The sequence below is a fragment of the Lipophrys pholis genome (assembly GCF_963383615.2).
Source record: "Lipophrys pholis genome assembly, chromosome: 7".
Lineage (NCBI taxonomy): Eukaryota > Metazoa > Chordata > Actinopteri > Blenniiformes > Blenniidae > Lipophrys > Lipophrys pholis.
This window is the reverse complement of record NC_137638.1, coordinates 30,767,594-30,773,768: the sequence shown is the minus strand read 5'-3', so window position 1 is coordinate 30,773,768 and position 6,175 is coordinate 30,767,594.

Sequence of the window (6,175 nt, the reverse complement as noted above, 5' to 3'; positions counted from 1 at the left end):
GATCTGTGCAGGATGCTCTTGTCCTGCACAGATCCTCCATGTACCAGCAAGCACTGGTACCAGCTGGGTACTATCTGCTGGGTGATGGGGGAAGTACTATACCCATGCCTGCAGCGCACAGTTTTATTATAGCACTGTACTGGCAACCTGCTTTATCTCAATAATCACAATTATGAACACTCTGATTCATGATTACATCACAATATATCAAATGTTTTCCATGTGAATTTTAACTGACAGGCAGGATGAAACCCAACAGACACCAGGCCAAACCAGCTGGTGCTCCATCTTTCTGAGAGCCTGGAGATACGTCCTCTTGTTGCTGCCTGTCTGTGTGGCAGTGGGAGACATCATGGAGGTGGAGGAGGAGGAGGATGGGGAGGAAGGTCCAGGGAGGAGGAGGAAGGTCCAGGGATGATGATGGAGACGACCAGGTGACGCTGAGGGTGCCCAGAGGGACCTGGCAGGAAGTGATTTGCGAGCGAGACTCACTGTCCAGCTACCTGCTAGTGAAGAACGACCTGAGAGACATCTAGACAGGAAGCTCTCCTCATCTAGTCATGTTCTCTACTCATGTGTAAATATATGGAGATAGATGGATAAAGACAGAGATCGACAGAGAGATGTAAACATGTTATTCATCTTTTGTAACACTGCTCTCCTTGCTTTGACAAATTTAACCATATGACTGTAAATACATGTATCCGACTGTAAAATATAGAACATAACATTTTTCTGTTTTATTTGATAAACAATGCAATGTTGCTTTAAAGAAGAAATTGTCTCAGGTGAATTTCAACAATTATAATTTCTATGAGGAGGACATAAAAACAAAAAGAATGACACACTACCAATTCAGTAAGTTATTAACCCATGTATGAATGAAATATATACATGCAATAATTCAAGCATCAAAAACAATCCTCACTCCCATCCTCATCTGGAGGAGTTCCTCTTTTCCACTGGATCAGGCTTCAGTTTCTTCAATAGTCCTGGATTAAAATAGTGCATGGTGTTAGTTTGAATCCATAGCATCCTGTAGTATAACGGGTAGAAAACCTTTGTACAATTGAGAGAAAACAATATGACCAGTCAGACTTTCACCTGTCATTTTAAACATCAAAGTCTCAAGTTAAATACCTTTAAACATGATCTTTCCCCTCAGCAACAAATTTGAATTTACATGAACACTGTTAGATTTACACAAAAACATTTATGTTTAACCACAGTAGAGAATCCCAGCCAGCCTCATCTCAGTCTGGATCCATAATCTCTGAAAACGTCGGAACAAATGTTCAATTAAGCATGATCTTGAAATATCAACCTCATAGCAACATTTTAAACAACTATACATATATATAAAACTCTCTTAAAACTACACTCTGTTAAACAATGATGCTAATATTTCAAATTTTTTACGCACCGTTGTGTGTTTTCTCCTCCGGGATCCCCTCCGGCATCTTTTGCATTCTCGATAAAGTGGGCAGAGCGAGGACACATGTACTCGGTGAGAAACGGTCTAAGAATTGGATCAGTACTTGGTCTCCCACTGATGACGTTTCACGGGTACACGAAAGCACAAATATGGACGAGTATAGGTATTGGAAAGCTGCCATAGGCACTTGAGAATTCAAGATGGTGGCCATTTTTTTGAGATGGCCGCCAAAAAAAACCATGACACTATCATAATCACAATCACAAACTGATCACTTGATTTACAAACAGCTAAGAAATAAAGTAATACAAGAGCTGCGTAAATCCAAAGCATCATATTACAATAAACTGATAGAGCATGCAAAGGTTAACAACATTTCTCTATGGAGACAACTAAATAACTTAACTAACAAAACAAATAATCAGAAGAGGGTAAAGGAACTTAGAATTAATGGCAAGACCATCAGTGACAATGCCACTTTGGCAAATGCATTTAATCACTATTGTGTGACGTCGGTGGAAGAACTAACAGAAACATTTGTGTTACCAAATATACTAAACAATACAAAATCAACCCTCTCAGCAGGTACGTTTAACCTTAATGTGATAGATGAAGAACACATTGCTGGCATTATTAAAACATTAACAAACTCAAAAAACAAATGATATTTACAACATGAGTACTTCTTTTCTCAAAACACACAGCAAAGTATTAATAAAACCACTGACTTATCTCATTAATCTTTCCATTAAGTCTGGTTCACTTCCAACTGGCTAGAAAAAAGCAGTCTTCATACCAGTATTTAAATCAGGTAGTCATGACAATATAGCGAACTACCGCCTAATCTCCATTTTACCGGTCTTATCTGAGGTCCTTGAAAAAGTTGTAGCAAATCAGCTGATGGACTTCCTACAAGACAGTCAACTTCTCCATCCTCACTAATTTGGCTTTAGACCAGGCTACTCAACTGAGATAGCAAATTGCTGTCTTGTGGAAAATATCAAACAATCCTTGGATAAGGCTTTCGACACTGTCAACCACCACTTACTTTTATCAAAAATGATATCTTTTAATTTTTCTCCTAAAACTATAAAATGGTTCACATCATATCTCCAGGACAAAGAACAGTGTGTAAAAGTTGATCAAAACATATAATCCTTTGTAAACAATCATATGGGCATACCATAAGGGTCCATTCTTGGCCCTTTACTTTTCAGCGTCTTTATTAATGATCTACCATTACAATGCCCAGCAGCAACATGTCAGCTTTATGCAGATGATGCTGTTACAGAGGCCAAGACTCCAGCACAGGCTGCACACCTCCTGTCTTCATACAGTATATGTTGGACATCCAAGAGTGGCTCATCCAGAACCATCTACTTCTGAACCTCCAGAAAACAGTGTCGATGTGCTTCTCAATTAGAAAATGTAACCTACAACAATTCAAAGTTAGTATCCATAACCAAGACATTAGCTTAGTGACAGAATTGAAATATCTTGGAGCGGTATTAGACCCTCAACTCAAATTTAACCACCACATAAAGAAGATATCAAAAACAGTAAAAACAAATCTGAAATGTGTTTTATTGTCGTGAGGGAGGGAGGGCGGGAATGTGTTTTATTGTAGTGAATGAGGGAGAGAGGGAGGGAGGGAATGTGTTTTACTGTAGTAAAGGAGTGAATGAGGGAAGGAAGGAAGGAGAGAGGGAGGGAGGGAGGGAATGTGTTTTATAACATGTAATTGTGAATCAGATATTTACTCTGTGTATTTCTGCTTGTCTGATGTATCTTGGTGTTGTATGTACTGTTGTTTCCTCTTTTACCCTCTGAAAAGCCCTTCCAGGGACGAGAGTTGCAAATTAGTGTCAAGCTATATACTCTATGTGCAACACATCAGATTTTTTCTATATATATTGCACTGTCCCTGATAAATAAATAAATTGAATGAATGAATGAATAAGCTTTCCCCTTTGAAGTTGACTGCTGACTGTTTGCGAATGCTATCTGATAGGCTTCAACCATTTTTCCTGCCCATTTTGCAGCGTATCCTTGCGGGGTTTCAGCATCTTTGTCTGTTAAGAGGCCGAAGAGGAGGTCTACAAGGAGTCGAGGATGGTGACCATACAACAGGTAATGAGGGGAGAAGTCTGTAGCTTCATGCTTTGTGCAGCTGTATGCATGTATGACATGGGGCAAGTGATCTTTGTAGTTCTCTTTCTCTCCTAAGGCCCGGAGCATTTGCAGTAGGGTGCGGTATAGTCTCTCAACAGGGTTGCATTGTGGGTGGTAGGGGGGTGTTCTGGAATGACTAACTCCTGCAAGCTGCCTGAATGTCTTGAATAGTTCCTTTTTTGAACTCCTGGCCCTGGTCATGGTGGAGTTTGGCGGGATATCCAAACCTTGGAATTAAAATCATTGAAAAGCCGATCAGCAGCCATCTTACCAGCTTTATTTTTGGTGGGGTAGGCCTGCGCGAATCGGGTGAAGTGGTTAACCACTACCAAAATGTACTGAAACCCTCCTCGAGAGGCTTCCAGATGAAGAAAGTCTATGCATATGAGATCAAGGGGTGAGGTTGGTGTGATGTTGCCTATGGGTGTTATTTCTGGCACAGCAGGCTTTTTCTGTTTAATACAAGGACACTTTCTGGTGAAATACAATTCAATGTAATTTTTCACAACAGGCCAGTCGTAACTCTCTCTTGCCAGACTCAAGACTTTTTCTGTACCAGCGTGACCCATGTTGTCATGCAGGTGAATGAGGGCAGTACGTTTATAAATGGCAGCGAGGACCAATTGTCTTCGGTCTGTGGTTCTTCTGCAGAGTAAATCATTTTCAATGTGTAACCTGCTCCACTCCCTTATAAGTCTTCTTGTTACTGTGTTCGTTTCCCCTCTGTTTTGGTCTGTGAGTGTTTTTTTGTTTTCCTTCATCTTCATAACTCTTCCAATCACTGGGTCAGCTCTCTGTTCCCTCACCAATTCATCGTGACTTATTTTCTGCAAAGGTTCAGTGTCAGACTGGTCCTGTGATGCTGAATTGAGGGCCGCCACCCAGGCTCCATCTCTTTGCTAGGCCCTTCGGCTTCTTTCCCATAGTGCATCTGATGACAGTTCCTCAGAGCACTCTTTCACAAAGGCATTGATGTCAAGGGGACAGCGGGATAAGGTATCCGATTCAATGTTTGTTTTGCCAGGCCGATACTTGATGTCAAAGTGGAAATCAGCCGGCTGGCCAACCTACCTGTGTCCCACTGCATTGAGCTTGGCGGTATTGAGAACGTAGGTGAGTGGATTGTTGTCTGTGAACACAGTGAAGTGAGGGGCATAGAACAAATAGTCATTGAATTTTTCACCTACTGCCCACTTCAGGAATTGAAGCTTCCCTCTGTGTAGGTGGTAGTTTTGCTCAGCCAGAGTCAGTGTGCGCGAATCACTCTCAGCTTCCCATCTTGTTGCTGGTAGAGGACCGCTCACAGGTCTTTCTGGGAAGCATCCGTATGGAGTACAAAAGGCTGTGTGAAATCTGGATATGCCAGTACTGGGGGGGAGGTGAGCATGTCTATCAGGTGCTCCAGTCACATTACTGGTGTTCGGGACAACAGCTGGGGGCCTTTTGGTGGTTTGGGCTGTAGTGAGTCTGACTTTACCCGAAGCAGGTCAGAGAGGGGCTTGGCGATGCTTGAGAAATCCTGCAGGTAAGTCCAATAATAGCTCAAGAACCCAAGCATCTGCCAAACATCTCCAACTGTCTGTGGTGTTCTGTGTTTCAGTGCCTGCACAGCTTCAAGATCTTTCAGGTCCACTTTCACCCCTTTTGCTGACACCAACCCACTCACGTATCGGACCTCTCTGCAAAATAACTCACACTTTTCTGGCTTTAGCTTTATCCGGTGGCGCTGGAGAGCTTGAAGGACTTTTCGAAAAACCTCCCCATGCTCATCAAAGGATTTTGAGAAACAGAGCACATCATCCAGATAAGGGATGCAACATTTATCACGGAGCGTATCAAGCATCTCCCCCATGCTCCGCTGAAATGCTGCTGGGGCGTTTGACAATCCAATGGGTATCCTGACCCACTTGTACAATCCCCATGGGGTCGTGAACGCTGTCGGATACCTTGAACCTTTTTCAATGAAGCCTTGGTGGTAGGCTTTGCCTTGGTCCAGGATCGAGAATCAGCTATACCCTTCCAGTTAGTCAGTCAGGTCTGGGATCTGAGGAAGGGGGTGTTGATCTGGGACTGTTTTGTTGTTTAGGAGCCAGTAATCTATACAGAAGCATCGGGAGCCATCTTTTTTCTTGATGCAAATGACAGAGGCGGGGACTTGGACTTCATAATTAATTTTTTCACTAAGAGCTCCTGGACGTACTCTTTTACTTCTCTGTATAGGGGTTTTGGGATGGAGGCATTGGCCTTTAGCACCGGAGTGTAATCCTTGAGCTTGATCTCCATTTGAAGTGTGGGAATACATCCAATGTCACCACTGTCAAGAGAGAATGCTCCAGATTCATTAATGAGTACCTCATTTATCTTCACTTGCTATTCAGGGCTTAGGTGACTGATGTCAACAGGTGGCAGCCATGTGTGAGCAGGGGGGTCACTAGGCAAAGCAATATTGTTCACTTCAACTGTCACTGCTTTTGTTTGAGTGGGATCAGGTTGTTGTGACTCTGGTGCATCTGTGTGAAAGGTGTGAGATCCGAGCACAGACTGTTACAAACCAGTGAATTGTCAACA